At 38.4% G+C, this 15,678-nt stretch overlaps 1 protein-coding gene across 1 annotated transcript in view; it reads left to right on the top strand.

The window, feature by feature from the left end:
* The first annotated feature begins 856 nt into the window (after positions 1-856).
* adipor2 (adiponectin receptor 2) overlaps positions 857-15,678 on the top strand; it is a 50,526-nt gene continuing 35,704 nt past the window's right edge. The window contains exon 1 of the mRNA XM_041780707.1: positions 857-987. The gene's annotated coding sequence lies outside the window, so the exon portion shown is untranslated. The remainder of the gene's footprint in view (positions 988-15,678) is intronic.

Below are 15,678 nucleotides of genomic sequence, written 5' to 3'. Positions count from 1 at the left end.
CACACCATCTGCACCTGTTTTTGTTGAACTGATACTTACTCATCACATTTGACTAAGATTTATGATCTCCCCCCAACATTTGGACAAATTAATAGAGTATTTTCTTGTCAGGGAAGGCATTTAGTTATGTACATTTTTCATATAATGACAAGGAAATAAGTATGTCAAGTAATCCAACATCATAACTTATTTAAAAAGTGAAGATTTAGTGTTATTTTCAGGATTCAAATCCAAAATTGAATATACTTTTGTATAAGAAACAGTATGAAAATACTAGTTTGATTTCTGTTTTTAATTCCCCCTGAAATTTTTAGGACAGACAACATTTGAATTGCAAAAGTACTTGATAAAAAACTAATCAATTATAAAAGTAGTCAGTAGCTCCAGCCCAAACATGTGTGTAAATAATATGTAATGTCCTTTCAAGTTTAAGGCTTGAAGGACATTGCATAATAAAGGCTACGGATCTTTGACTGACCACACATTGTTAAAAGTTGCTCAACTTCCACATGGCTGCTACCTGCTAAACACGTTTCTGAATGGAATAACACCGACTATGAAAAAGAAAGCATTTATAGTTAACACAGACCAGCAAACCTCTTTTTATAATCATCACCAATGTTATGCATTTGTTCCAAATCTGAAACTTTGCTAAATGTACTAATTTCTGACTCTTTCTTTGTAAAATTTACCGAAGTACTTTAAAAACTACAACAACGTTAACGAATCCACAGAAACTTTCTTCCTATTCCTGCTCTTCGGTGATTGGTTGTTGTTTTCATCATTGTGAGTTCTCATTGGCTATGAGGTGCTCATGCGAGCGACGTCGCGCACTGATTGCCTCCCTCCAACGGCGCTGGGTCCAGTCTGGTCTAGCGACAGTCAGAAATCGTTCAGAGTAGAAGGGAGCAGAGCAACGACTACAACTCTGTGTGAACTGTGTTACACTACCAAGAAGACGGTTTCCTTTTCACACACCTGGACCAGGTGAGTTATAAAACCCACGCTGGCCTCTGTTGAATGTTACTGTAGTTGTTGTATCTTGTTTGAGACTGTTGAATTCACCCAGGACTTTCTCAGCGCTAACGTCTCTGGATGTAACCTGCCAGCTAGCAGCTTTGCTATCCAGCTAATTCTAGCTGTCAAAACAACAGAGAGAAGCATAATCTGTTAGCACGGGGTCCCTTTCTCTCTACGAGTCATTATCCCCCATATAAAGACAGTGCTAGGTATGTTTAAAGGCAGTTTTTTAAACGTGGGGAGCTGTCAAGATAAAAACACGCTCATTTAAAGAGTTATAAGGCTTTTATTCGGATGTAGCTGCTGCTGTTAGCGGAGCAGCCAGCTCGCTAGCTCGGTGTAAACAAACCCATCATCACAGTCCACTGAGGGGCTGCAGTGGGTTTCTTGTTTTGGCTTTGACAACAAAGCTTGGCTCAGATATGAGGTGGAAATTTTGAGGGTCAGAATTTTAAAAGGCTTAATTGTGTGTCCTGTGTTGAAAGTGGAGGAATTGTCGCTGTCAACAAGAGGGTACTCAGGCAGGAGTTTGGGGTTTCTTTGTCTGCCTGGTCGCCAGTGTTGTTTTGACTCCTCTGTTCAGTGTATGTGTCTGAGTTTGGAGTGTAGTTTTAGGATGCAATTCATGCTTATTTAAGAGTAAATGGAGTAGAGACTCTTTTAAAATCTCAATAACAGCAAGATTCAAGCAGATTCCTTGAATTATTATTCATTTGAATTCACTGACAGTCCCTTTATGGCTCATCTTGGTTCTTATTTCTTACAACAGGTATGCTGCAACATGACTCCTGAGAGCAAGACAGTACCTTTTCTATTACCTACTCTATTAACTAGGTCTGTTACAATACTAGAATTTAAACTAATAAAAATAAAACAATTTTGATACATATTTTTATATAATAGCAATGCAAATAGAAGTCTGGGGTACCTAATACTGGTTAGTTTCTATTTTTTTTTTTTTAACAAAAATGGCAGGGAAAGTTTTTAACACTTTAGAAAATGCACAAATACATTAGCAACATATACCGAGACATCAATAACATTGCAACATTGCTCTGTCTTTCTCACTCATGACAGCTTTGGCACAGATTGGCAACAAAAATACAACTCCTGTGTACCCATTATTTGGTCATTTCCTGCTTTTGATGACCAAAAAAGCAGGCAAACTCCTGCACTTTTTCTAAATTGCACAAATACATTTGACTGATTTAAGTACAAGATGTTGTCAGCATATCTTTGAAAGTTAGACAGTGCTCTCTCTTTCTTTTTTAATTTGAAATATGACTGGAGATCTTAGGTTTGTTGGACGCTGTGATACTTCAGGATGCAATTGATCATTGAAATAACACAGAATGCTTCAATTTAAAACACAAAAACTATCAGGGTATCGCTGTTATGCCATGGCTATTATTTTAGGAGTTCTTTGTATGATTTTAAAATGTTTTGTACATTTACAACAAGCTCCTCATATGAACTTTTCCTCCTCCAAATAATGCATTTCTTTATGCCAAGGCTATCTATGGTGCTCAGTGCATTTGGATACTATTGGTTTCAGCCTGTCTTCTCAACCACACTGGAAGCACATAGAGGATTGCATGTGCACTGTTGTTCTGACTCTTCAGTTTGCCACAAGGCATGAGGTCATTTCATAAATACTTTATGGGCTTGGGTAGCTGATAGCCTATTTGTCTTGAACCAAAACTTTATATGTACAAAAACACTCCCAGCTGTCCCTGAGCTTGAGATTAGTCCATGGATATTTCATGGGGCAGTGTCCCCGCTAGTGAACCTGGTTTGTATTATATCAGTGCAGTCTGATCCAGCAGAGCTTTACAGTGTTGCTATATTTTGTGCAACTTAAATACATCAGAAAGCAGTGCACATTTTTGCTCACTTTGCATAACTTGTGCGTCAAAGCCCATTTACACTAGGATGCAAAGCAGATTTTTGCATCGTGTGTGTACATGCACCATGTTCTTCAGAAAAAAACAGCTTTTGCACAAAGCACAGTACCCCCAGTTCATTTATCTGATTTTCATCTAACCAGGAAATTTGCAGCAATTTCCTGCTCCAAGATATCGATTTGCAATCATACAAAGAATGAATTCAGAACTTCCATTACGTTAGCTGAAAGATGCATGGAGTTTCATCCTGGTAGACATCGCTATTGAGCTATACGTCATGTATTTTTTCTGGAAGTACAGCACTCTAGAGATTTTAATGTATAATGAAGTCATTTTTGACTGTGTGCCAGGCAGGAGAGCAGCTAAACATAGCCTCTAAGAACAGTGGAGAACTTGTCAGTGCAAAATTGATTGATTATATGAAAAGAGTAGCTGCCTCTCTTGCTTTCTTTTATATTTTCCTCGACTGGTCTGTGTGTGATTTCTTTCCTCCCCTCACAAATCTTAAAAACAGGCGGATAGAACAAAAAGAACAAGAGCTTGATGCTCTCTTAGATGCTGATGCCTAATTGTGGACACATAACAAGACTAGTAAAACGCCCAGCTAAATAATCCTGTCAATAATTACTTACTTTGCCTATAGGAACGCTAAGCTTTTAACACTTCAAACTCTGAGCTTAAAACAGTGTTTACATAGAGGCTGTGTCTGCTTCTGTGTGGTAAAGTAAGCATAATTGCTTCTGCAGCTTTTGCACACTCATAACTTTTACATGTGTGTTTATAGCGAGTACTTGAGTGCAAAGGCATAATTGAATAATAATAATATTTACTCAGAAACAGGTGTGATTAGAGTCAAAAAGAGGTCAAATAAAAAGAAAAATTGCAGTTAATCTGTCTTTATTAAAGGCACTAAACTGATCGAACACTTGAGTTAAAAGCTGAAGCGAATCTTGTGATCAGACAGTCACTATTTCGTGCAGCAGAACTCAAAGGCACGAGTTTCTTGATATAGTTTGCAGCTTTAGGTTTCCCTTTCATCAGAACATTTCGGGGGCCTATTTTTATCTCCATGTGACCCACCTTTGGATTACCACCCAGGGCTTGAAAACCGCTGCATTCGATTGCCTCACCACCAGAGCCCACAGCGCACTGACCTTGTTGTGGTCTGTGTCTGCTCTGCTTTATGTTCAGACACAAAAAGCAGCTTCTTAAAATAAATACAGGCAGTAATGTGGACTAAACTGTACATTTTAAGTCCTTAAAGATTTTCAGATTTTTTTAAGAGCAACTCTGGAAAGAAACAGACTCAGCAGATTGATTTTTTTCAGCCTTCACCACCTACAAACAAGAGTTGAAAACTTGGTAAAAGTAGCAGGCAGTGCAAGTCTGTTACATGAATGTTTCATTGGGATGTTTTTTTTGCTTCTGCGTATTGATCTGATGGTAATGTGTCTGTGTGGAAAGTTTGGATTGTAGGTTAAAAATCAGGCCATTTTTTTATTATTTTATTGGCACTTTAGCACCTTCTTTTCTCAATGAATTCACTTGATCTTTTCCAAAATTATTCTTTTGTATAAAACTGCAATTCTGAGGTCAGGAGGTTGAAGATATTGTTGAGATATGAAGCTGTTAAGGTCAATTTTTGGTAAGAGTAAGGGACAGTATAGCTAGACTTGGATGAATGGGAAAATGACACTTATATGTCACCTAACATGCATTTAATCTGATGATTAATCTGATGATTTCTCCTCCTTCAGAGCAGTGTTGTGTGCAGGTCTTTAAGCCTGTAACAGAGTAGTAATGGTTTATTTTTATGGTAAAACGCTTCAATCCTGTCAGTTAATCCTGTGTGTGGAGTCTGTAGTGACTGCAACGTGGCTGCATGTTACGGTGAGCGAGAGAACAAGTCTGTGAGTGTGCGTGCTTCCCCTCACACTGGCTCTCTTTGTTTTTGCCTCTCCATCATAAGACTGCTGGCAGACACATCAGTAACTCAGTGCTGTACCAGGACTGAGTGGTCACCAGGGGACACCCACTTCCCCTGCAGGAGTGTCACGATACCAGACATTGAAACTTTGATGAGATTTTTTTTTACAAATGATAGATGCCTACTTTGATACTGAGGTTGTCAAAATGTTTTGTACATACTATTCAATAATGTGTATTTTAATGATTGATATGCAGAACACCAAAAAACTCCATGACCTTCATATGACAGGTTGGTTAGAGAAACCTACCAAAGCTGATGGATTTGCCACGTGTCATCAGGCAGATCCATCTTGCAAAGCTCCAGTCTGAAACATTTGTATGAAAAATTACTAGAGTAACCAGCGTTGTTGTCTGAGAACAAGGTAGTAGATAAACCATGGTTCAGTTGTGCTGCAAGCTGGTAAACAATGGCTGTAATGGGTGATTCTTGTTTGTCAGTGAACAAAAGGTGCAGGCAGAATCCTGCACACTGGATGAATTGCACCAATACATTGACAACATTTTTGGTACTTTGACGCTGCAAATGTATTTGTGCAATTTAGACAACTCTCTCTTTTGTTGGCTTAAAAATATGGCTGATGATCTGAAGGTTTTTCAAACCTTTGTTTCTTTTAGATACTCTCAGTAAGGGGCATAAAGATATCTTGAGGTACAGTTTAAAATTGATATAGCTAAGGGGGGTTTCACTGTAGGCACTCAGATCAGAGCACACTTGGCCCTAAAGTTTGTTTCCATTTGGTCAGTGTGAACGCAAGTGTGCCGTACTTCGACACTGTCCCGGAGGTGGTCTCCGGCATGATTCATGTGTACTGAGGCATGATATGCTGGAGATGTGACCACAACTGTGTCCGACTACTAGGAACTTGACAGCAAATAGAGTTGCAAACCTAATTCTAAATGTTGTGAAGGAGGAGTTGTTATTCTGAAAATGGCCAAAAAAAATCAACAACAAAAAAACAGACATATTAGCCTGTGGGATGGACTCCTATGTGTGCATGGAGCAGTGGTTACCTTGGCTGGGGAGTAATCGCACCCTGGCACAGTATGAAACAGTTGTGCCTAATCATATTTTGTGAATCTAGTGTCATGAAGGTATTATATCATGAGTTGAGTGTCTCGTGGATAACATAGATCTTGGTGTTTTCACGTTTACACCACCATATTCCAACATATCTAGTGTGTTAAGGCACAAATTTGGGATTTCACTTTACAGTGAGTTAGGTTGTGTTCTTTCAATTGTTAGAATATTTTCAGCAGCTGGATAGGGTTCAAAGAGCACTGTTGGCACTGAAAAACCCCCCAAAACTTTTATGAAATAGAAGCTGAAATGATCAGCTTGCTTATAAAGCAACCCCTCCAAGCTTAATGTGAAAACACAGCTATATGCTCTGACTGAAGCCAGTCAAAGGTTTCAGTAATATGATGTTAGGCTGGGTGTGTGTATATGTGGCTATGTTTAAGTGCAGGTCTCAGTTGGACCACAGAGTTCCAGTGAACAGTCAAAGCAGTCATGTGGTCTTTGACAGCAGGTTTACATCATTGTAAAGCCCTCCTAAATACAAAGGGAGGCCTATTTATCCACCCCATGTCACACACACAGTCAAACACACCACTAAAAAAAAAAAGTTTGACTCCAGACTAATCCAATTTTTGGACAGAAAATGTTGTCAAACTCTGCTTAATAGTTCATGCATAGCAGGTGACCTAGTCGATAAAGTAGAATTAGTATTGCTGTTTAGATATTTTTAAATGTATAGACCTACCCAGCCCCATCTGTTTCTTGGGGCCCTAGCCTGCTTACAGCCTTTTTCATATTCTGCTGCTGCTTTCTCTACCAGTTGAAATTTTAAATTATGCTTCTTAGGCTGAGTGGGTTGTGCAAAAGTGTCATTGTGTTACCTTTCTAAAATTAAGTTCTCTAATTTATGTTGTGTGTTTTTACGCAGCTCTTGAGCAACTGGGTGTATTGTGCAATTTATGTTGTCTATTATTGTCACTGGTCCGAGTGCAATTTTTTTTTGCTCTTATTTTGCACTGGGGCACAAGTTAGATTTCAACAGCGGAAAGATATATTGTATTGAACCTTAGTGTCGTGTCATGTGGTATCATATCCTATAGTGTTGTATCCTATTGCATGGTGTTGTCGCATTATATTGTGTCCTGTCGTATCCTAAGGTATCTTATTGGATGGGATTTTATCATATCACATCACATCATATATCATGTCATGTTGAACTGTATTGTTTTCTATTGTATTGTGTCATTTTGTGTTGTCATGCTGTACCATATAATACTGCATCATATAGTGTTGCATTGCATCATAACATCACATACAATATCATATAAAATCATATCTTACAATGTTATGTAATGGCTTGTATCCTTTCCCATGCTGACATTTATCATTTAGTACAAAATGCAAGTCTCCACGTCATAATTTTAGGTTAAAAATGTTTCAGATTGATTTTGTCTGGGACAAAATCATTCACACACAAAGGAAAAATAAGTTACTGATGTCAGTGCCACTTTTTTCTACCTGACATAGCAAGGTCAGGAGTTTAGATGATACTGACAATTAATAAGAAAAAGTCTTGACCGGTGTTCTACTATCACCCCATACTGGCCTTGATTGTTCCAGGTCTTTATGTTTGCCTTGTAATGATAGCCAAAGGAGGGGCTGAGAAGACAGAAGGTCAGAAGACAAGTGACTTCAGCAGTCTGTTTAAAGAGCAATGTGCAAAACTTGTTGTCAGGGGAAGCTGCTATCTTCTGAAACATCGACTGCTCTTAAGTATGACAAGCCGGTTGACGTGGCGTCTATGGATTAAAGAGTGATTTCACTTACAGAAAAGCTGATGTACTTCAGTGGAAGCACTAAAAGTCAGTTTCATCTGAGAGATGTCGGTAAAATGCTCTCACGAACACTCAGGTTGTGATATGACTTGTTAGCAAAATAATGTAATGAGTAAACAAAAGAGACAGGAGAGTAAACCTGTCTGACTCATTTTAAACTGACAGGCCTGAGTAACCTGTTTAAACGCATGCTGTGCTGCCATACCTGAAAAACCAGGATAGAAACTCAAAGTCATGCCCTAGTAGGTCTGAGATAGTCTGTGACAGCCTGTGACACATGATAGCCTCACTGATTAAGAAACGCTAGGGAAATATGTAATCAGGATGGGTGGTAGACTATTACACATAACTTACATCATGACCCATATATCTAATCTGCTGAAAGGTCATAGGAAAAAAATGTTATTCAAGTCAGATTGACCTCTTGTTTTTTGGCTGTAATGAATATCACAAGTAACGCTGTTGGAGATTTCTTCTCAGCTGTTTTCACTGAGGTACTCCTAGAATATTCAAGGTAGACTGCCTGTGAAATTTTCCATTCCTGACTTGGTTATTCATAAATGCACCTCACAACAGGTAACTGTGTTTAAAGCAAGAGGGAGGTAGTGTGTGACGTAAGGAGAACATAACAAAAATGTCAGAAAAGGCAGTAGCAGGATATAGTCATCATCAGCCAGTCACCCCTGGGAATGTTCTTGAATATTTCTTTCCATATTCACTCATGAGATCACCCTGACTTCACACTGGAACTTTTCAAGGAGGCTAGCAGGAAAAATTCAGGAGCTTTGCCCTGAATTTACAAGTTGCTCTTTCACACTTGTCTCTTAGATTAAGATGTTTTACCTGTCAGGGAGGAGAACATTTACCAGGGATCAAGTAGGAAAAAATCCTGGGTAAAATCAGGGTGCTAAAACTGACAGTTCACATTCACATGTGCAGCACACAAAAAAAAAACATGTTGACAATTTTTATCTGTTTAAATCCCACCATAAACAAGCTGAACAGCACCACTGAGCAGACAGAGTCAGCAGTTAGCCACTGAACAAAGTTTGGCTGCTTTAGTGCAGGATACTATGCTATAACGTGTTGAAACTGAAAAAAAGTTCTTCAAATGGCAAAAAAATGCTGAATGCTGACACCCTGAAATAGAATGATGTGGAAATAAATTAGCATCTGTTTGCTTTCAAATTTGCATGCTCAACTTGAAACATAGTTGGTTTATTTATGGATATCATTCTGTTTGCAGCCCCTAAGGGTCCAAAAAATCAGTTGCTGAAGATGTAAATATTTAGTCATTCAATATAATTATGTGTCGTTATCTTTGCTGTTATGGTTCAATATAGTTCATGCCATCACTATAATAACCATAAATAGAAATTAGAATTAGTTTAGATAAGTGATGGAATTAGAGAAAGGGAAGAGGCATGCCTGCATTTCTTCCGTATGTGACACAATGCTTGTTTTGTAACTTCCCTGTGTGTGTTGTATGTGTGTGTCTATTAGAGAGAGTAATGACAGCAGGAGACAGGCCACAGGCCTTATCTGACAGAGTGACTCAGACAGTGAGCACACATTGTGGGGAAATGTCATGCTGCTTGTCAGATATTCACACAGCAGCAGCAGTCTGGCAGTCTCTAATGAACAGATTTTTACACTAATACTCTCACTTTGTGGTGGATAAACATCTTATAATTGTCGTAAGAGTATGAATATAAAAAGGTAAGAGAAGTACTCGTTCTTTACTGGTGCGGGATAATGATGTGTATTTGACCCATTATAAAGAACATTTAGGAATCGAAATCAGATTTATTGGCCAAGTGTGATTAAGAAGTAAGGCATTATACCACAGTGAGCTTTCTTACCATGAATAGATGAATTACTTGCAGCACTGGAGTACAGTAAATAGATAAACTGATTTATTATTAGGGTAGGTAGATTAATTAGTGTAAATATGCATAACAATTGAGGCATTTTACAACAGAGAGTATTTTACCAACTGCTCAGAACCGATATTAGGGTCTTGTAGTCAAAAGTCTGGTGTTGTCATCTTTGTTCGTCTTCCTGATTTTGAATAAAAAGATATCAGTGAAATCCTGGCAGGAACAGCGAGGAAATATTCAGCAGAAAGCCACAATGGCTAAGGAAAGGTCATGCTGCAAAATGTAATAGCCACACTGATTCTGTCCCCTCAGCCATGACTTGAGTGAGATTGTTTTTCTCTTTTACTTTCTGGTTCAAAACAGCTGATAACATTGGAGCCCTGCATGTTTTTTTTTCCTCCAAAGACATGTTTGATCTTACAAGTTTCTATGAGATTACCTGTTTGAAAATAATTCAGAAGAAGGCACACTTTGTCTTTGTCTCTGTGTGACTTTTATGTAGATATCTCAAAATACTTACATAAGTAGTTATGGTATTAAATTAGATTATTTGTGCTTTGTAGCACACATGACTTTAATAAAGCAAAAGTTAGAGTTCTTTACTTCATCCAAGTGTGCTGCCAGCTGATCTGAATCAACTTCCGGAGACTTAGGACACAGTAGCAGTCAGCTAGAAACAGGTATTTCTTTTCAGTTTCAGTTTTTAAGCGATTTTTCCAGTGTAACAACAAAAACAAATCCTGTTATTGGGTCTCTAGAAAGTTTTGGGCTATGCTTGTCCAAGAAAAATGATACTAGCCCAACGTAAGAGTCCATTTGGCTGTACTGATATGCTTAAAAGTGAATCATCTGTCCCCTTTCTACTTATTAAGCAGGATTGGGACATCGCTTGTAAAAATGTCATAGCTGTTTGGCCTGTGTCCTATATTTGTTCAAGTAAATACTGCTTAAGCAGCAAACAGCCTATAGTTTATGACTTAATCTGTCAGAACTCAAACACACACACAATCATACACCAAGGAGTATTTGCCTGACAGTGACACAACCACATGATGCTCCAGAGCGAGTTTAATGAGTCAGATCTTCTGTCCCTTTTCGTGTACCTCCCCGTCTCTTTCTCCTTCAGTATAGAGAAGTTTTACTTTCACCTACTTCTGTCTGCTGCCTTCACATGCAGTTAACTTCCTCATAAAGCACGTTTTCTCCCTTGGCTCCCTATACTGAATCTATTTACCTCCAACTCAGGCAGCACTCGCTATTATTTAGCTCACCCACTGAATCCCACTCCTCTGTTACACATGATTTATACACAGAGTGGATTTTACAGAGCAGTCACAGTCATGACAAATGGGTCCCTTAGACAGATGTGGGTCCCCAGTCCCCGGTTTAAGAACCAGAAGTGGGTACTTTTTCTTTTTTCTTTCCACTTGCACTTTTTACAGCTTCTACCAAGTTGCCTCTCAATCTTTTCCTTGAGGACAAAAAAGGGAGAACAAATCAATTCCAGTGACATTGATTTTCAGTTTTGGTTGTCATTATGTTTTATTTCTTTCCTCAGTCTTTGTTTTTTCCCCTCCTGTGTTCCTGTTGGGTTTGCCTGTTTGCTGACAGGATTGAGTCTTGAAGCAGGTGTCATGTGGTTCTATGGCACAAATGATCTCTTTAGAGTAAAGTTAGCTGACGGCTTGCGAGAGAATGAGAGGAAGTGAGAGATGGACGAAGAGACAGATGGTGACAATAAGCATGAGGAACTGTAGGCACAAATAAATGACCTTGTGTAGCCTATAGGTTGCAAGCATTCTAATTTTAGCATGTTCTGCTACCTTTAAGTCAAAGTTCATCTTTGGGGCATGCACTTGTAGTAGCTTGAAGACTGTAAAATTTGCAAACTAGCATCTAAAGCAAAGTAATTAAAGTAATAAATAACAAGCTAACGGTTCAATTCAGGGGTGACCTGAAGCGACTAATTTACTATTACACTGAAGTTTAAAATCAAACTGGTTTACTGGTATAAGGGTAAGAAAACCATCAGAATACAGACAAAATTGAGACCAATTAGTTGAACATTAATTTTGCAAAGGTGATTGATTGGCCAGATTTGATGTTTGTCACTTGGCAGAGCCTTATGACAAAGCTCCAGTCTGAAATAATTGTTCCTGGTCTAAGAATGGCCTGACCAATAAGCATCATTTGAGAGGAACAAGGCATTAGCTACAGATGTTGTTTAGTTATATAATAAGCTGGTAAACAATGGTGACTGTCAGTTTATTTGGATGTAGCCATAGTGGCAGTTTTAAGACACGTCTGACTTATTTTTTTACTAACCCTCTAAACCCTAAGCTATTTTAACCATTGTGTCTCACCTGGACTTTTTGTCTTAAAAAGCTTGTAAAACATCAACCCCGTGGTGCAAAGACAAGCTCTAAACACCCTTTTTTCAAAAGATAATTTTGCTGCAGTAATGTCACTTGAATTTTTAAAAAGTTATGGGACTATTAAGACAAATAAACCTAAATAGAAAATTAAACTCAAGTATTTTTATGTTATTACACAGTAAACAATAATGACTTACACCTTTTTTTGAAACACTTTTTGTCCCGTGTCTTTTGGAAGAAAAAGTGACAAAAAGTCTTCAAAATATTCACATATTTACAAAAAAAGTCCTTGCGCTTTTGGGATTTGCTTTCTTTTGAGCCTTTGATCAAAGCATTTCCTGCCAACAGTGACTCAGAGGGACACTTCACGGCCTCTCTGTGTCTCTTTCTCTCCATTGTGAGCTCCCAGGCTGTCTCATCCAGTTTCAAAGTGTGGAGGCATGCACATTTTGGCAAAGCATGATATGACGACAGAACAGCCTGTCATTGGTTGTCACAACCCATCGCAATGCATCATGGGAAGTCAACATGGTGGCTAATGCTGAAGCTAGCAGCAGAAACGATTGAAAAATGGATAAAAAGACTTTCAATGTCAGAGTTACTGTTGTGGATTTGTTTTTTATATGCCCCTGAAAGTCAGCCAGGTTCCAGGCTTGCTAGAAAAGCCTCCTTAAGAGCTACAAAGACATGGATAGTATTATTAGTATGGTGAAACAGTGGGCTTTTCATCCAACTACACTTCTGCTTTTAATGTGTTCCAAATTGTTCATTTAGGATAAGAAAAAAAATTGGTAACTAATTTATGAACCTGTTGTACATGTTACCAGACTAATACTGCTTGTTTAGCTTCATTTTAAACAGATCAAACAGCATCAGGTAATCCCATTGTTGTAACTTGATCTCAGGGGTGAGACAGGCTGTTCTCTGAATTAAAGGTTATGGGTTTGATCCTACAAAAAAAAAACAATTACTGGCCTTCTAGATAAGAGCAGCCTTCAAATGTCACAAACTGCAGGTACTGTAGATGTAAGTACAGACTGTAATGCAGTGACTCAAGCAACCTTAACTCTGCTGCTTTTCTGTCTCAGATGTCCTTGTAGTCGGTACATCAGAGAACGTACTGTGTCATGAAGACAGACTGCATGTTGTGTAAGAACACCGAGGAGTAGAAGATAGAGCTGTAGAATTTTGCATGTGTAGCATTAAAGGGTAAATGCGGTCGACATATATCCACTTTCCTCCTCTGTCCTTGTTTTTCTCACTCCTTACTCTACATACTCCACCCGAAGACGCATGTTAGCTGCAGGCTCACATCAATAGTTTAGGATCAATAATGCCCCCAGTGTCATTACATAGTCACAAAGGTTTTAAAAAACAGCCAACACGCTTGCTGCAGTGGGTGCACACACTGGCTGTATTAGTGGAATTGACCTTTGGGTCAAATCAATACCATTGATATTAAAAGCTCAATAGTATCCATAGTTTAAGGACAATAATACCTATTGACTGTATGCTGTTAGAGCTTCAGAGCTGGTTCATAATGTCAAACAAATATTAGAAAATAACATGGAATTAGTATTTGGGAGGAGTGACAACTATGGATGTGCCTGGTTATTCGGCTAAATGTTCTAATTTGAATATCAAAATAGCTGTCGCAAGATTTAAGAGTTGGTTTAAGTAATTATCTATAATTTCTTACATAAACTGGGCTGAAATCCTGGTCAAATGCTGTTCTGATGCTGCCTGCTACTAGTTCATGGCCACTGCCTTCCTATCAGAGCCTGGCACTCACTGCATGTAAACATGAAAGGTTTCAGGTTCAGCGTTTCTAAGAAGTATGACACTGTTTTGAACAAGGAATGGAAATAAGGTTGTACATAGACTGTTGAGGGTTCATGTATAACTGTTTAACCAAAGTGATGATAAACCACAAAACAAAACATTAATCTGCAAAGAAGAACAAAGACTGGAGGAGCTAACGGCTAACTTTAGCCACACTCTACTGGGCATACTTGCCTCACATCATATACCCACTGACACAGTGACCCTATGATTAATTTGACTGTTTTCTGAACCTTTCCTCTGCTGTAGACTAGTCTCTTACACTCAGTTTAAATAAGCATTGAGCTGAATATACAATTTGCAGTGGAATCAAAGTCGTGGCAATCAGTAAAATGCTGATACACATAGCTTAATCGTCCAAAAGCCTGATGTTGGCACCACTAATCAGACAGATAAAATGATCAACACCTACTTAAACAGCAGTGAAAGTACATTTGATATGACAAATCAACTTTTAAGTCATGAAACTTGTATGCTTTAACACCAAGGATGGGATCAGATAATTTAAACCATGATATTTTATTCATTCGGTCTGCATTAAATCCTTCCTTGTAGTCAAGCATATTAATTACACCTTAGTTGATAGTAGATTAGAAGTGAATGGCAGTTGTAAAATTGACTGGTAGTAACAAACAACACTTTAGCTTAAAGATAGACTACTGATGTAAGTCATATTTAAACCTGAGGCTACAAAAGAGAGACAGTGGCCAATGTGTTGGAAATGGTTCAGTTTGTACAATTTAGACAGTGTGAATAAAAATTAAAAACAAGAATTTGCTCAGCAGTTCAAGACAAAATATGCACAATACTTAATGGTGTCAGTAGAAAGCCTAAGCATGTGCACACATACTCATACAACATGGTAAAGTTCTCTATCAAATTTCAGGATGATGTTAGTCTCATTGTTTGAGCAGGTGAGATTGATGGTGATATTTCAAGATACCAAATGTAGCGCAGACTGCAACCGAGACCAAAACAGGTAAAAGCGTTTTTACGTTTTTGCTAGAATCGTGTAAGAGCTTTTGACAACCCAAGTGCTTAACTGCATTTCCAGCAATCATTCCCTGTAAACTGAAGGAATCTTGTTGACATGTCTCAGGAATGTTTAGTACAATATTGGCCAATGCTGACGTCATGTGGTGGTAATAGAATTTATGTAACAAGAAAAAAATGTGTGTTATCACTGTAATAATCCTGTTTAACCCCAGTCTCTCCTACTTTTTATCCTGTCTTATCTGGACTCTGTGTCATTCTGCAGCAGTTTGATTGTATTTCCTGGGTTTTTCTGACCTGCAGGAAAACTGAGCAGATGGTAAAGCTGTCTTTCTGATTGGTTCGCTCCTTGGAGTTTTAGTGTTTAGAGTAACTTTGTCATACACAGGGGCTGTAACGAAGGGAAAATAGGGTTGTATACAATGTTGTGGAGGCTTTTATGTGCCAAGTGAATACCGATCATACAGTTACCCTGCATGAAAAGTCTTTTATGAGTCATTTTACATCCTGTTGTCGACACACATAATGTGTCAGCTGTTCTCTCAGAGCTCAGAGTTGAACATTTTGGTTTTGGCTCGGACCCCGGGAAGCCCCATTTGGTTTGGGTGTTTGAATCAGATTCTTTCTTCTTTTTCTTTTTTCCCTCTGTTTTATCTGTTCACTCCATCATAATGAGTCTATTTTATCTCAATATGAGGTCGGGCTGTACTGTTCAGACTCCTTTTCTTCTGTGGTTGTCAGGGCAGTGCTTAGAGATGGTGCCAGTGAGTTTGTGTGTTTATGTGTGCAAGCTTTATGTTTTAAATACTCAGTGTGAAAATG

This window comes from Cheilinus undulatus, linkage group 23, assembly GCF_018320785.1.
Source record: "Cheilinus undulatus linkage group 23, ASM1832078v1, whole genome shotgun sequence".
NCBI lineage: Eukaryota > Metazoa > Chordata > Actinopteri > Labriformes > Labridae > Cheilinus > Cheilinus undulatus.
The sequence above is the reverse complement of the archived record's forward strand: the minus strand, read 5'-3'. Positions and strand labels throughout refer to the sequence as shown.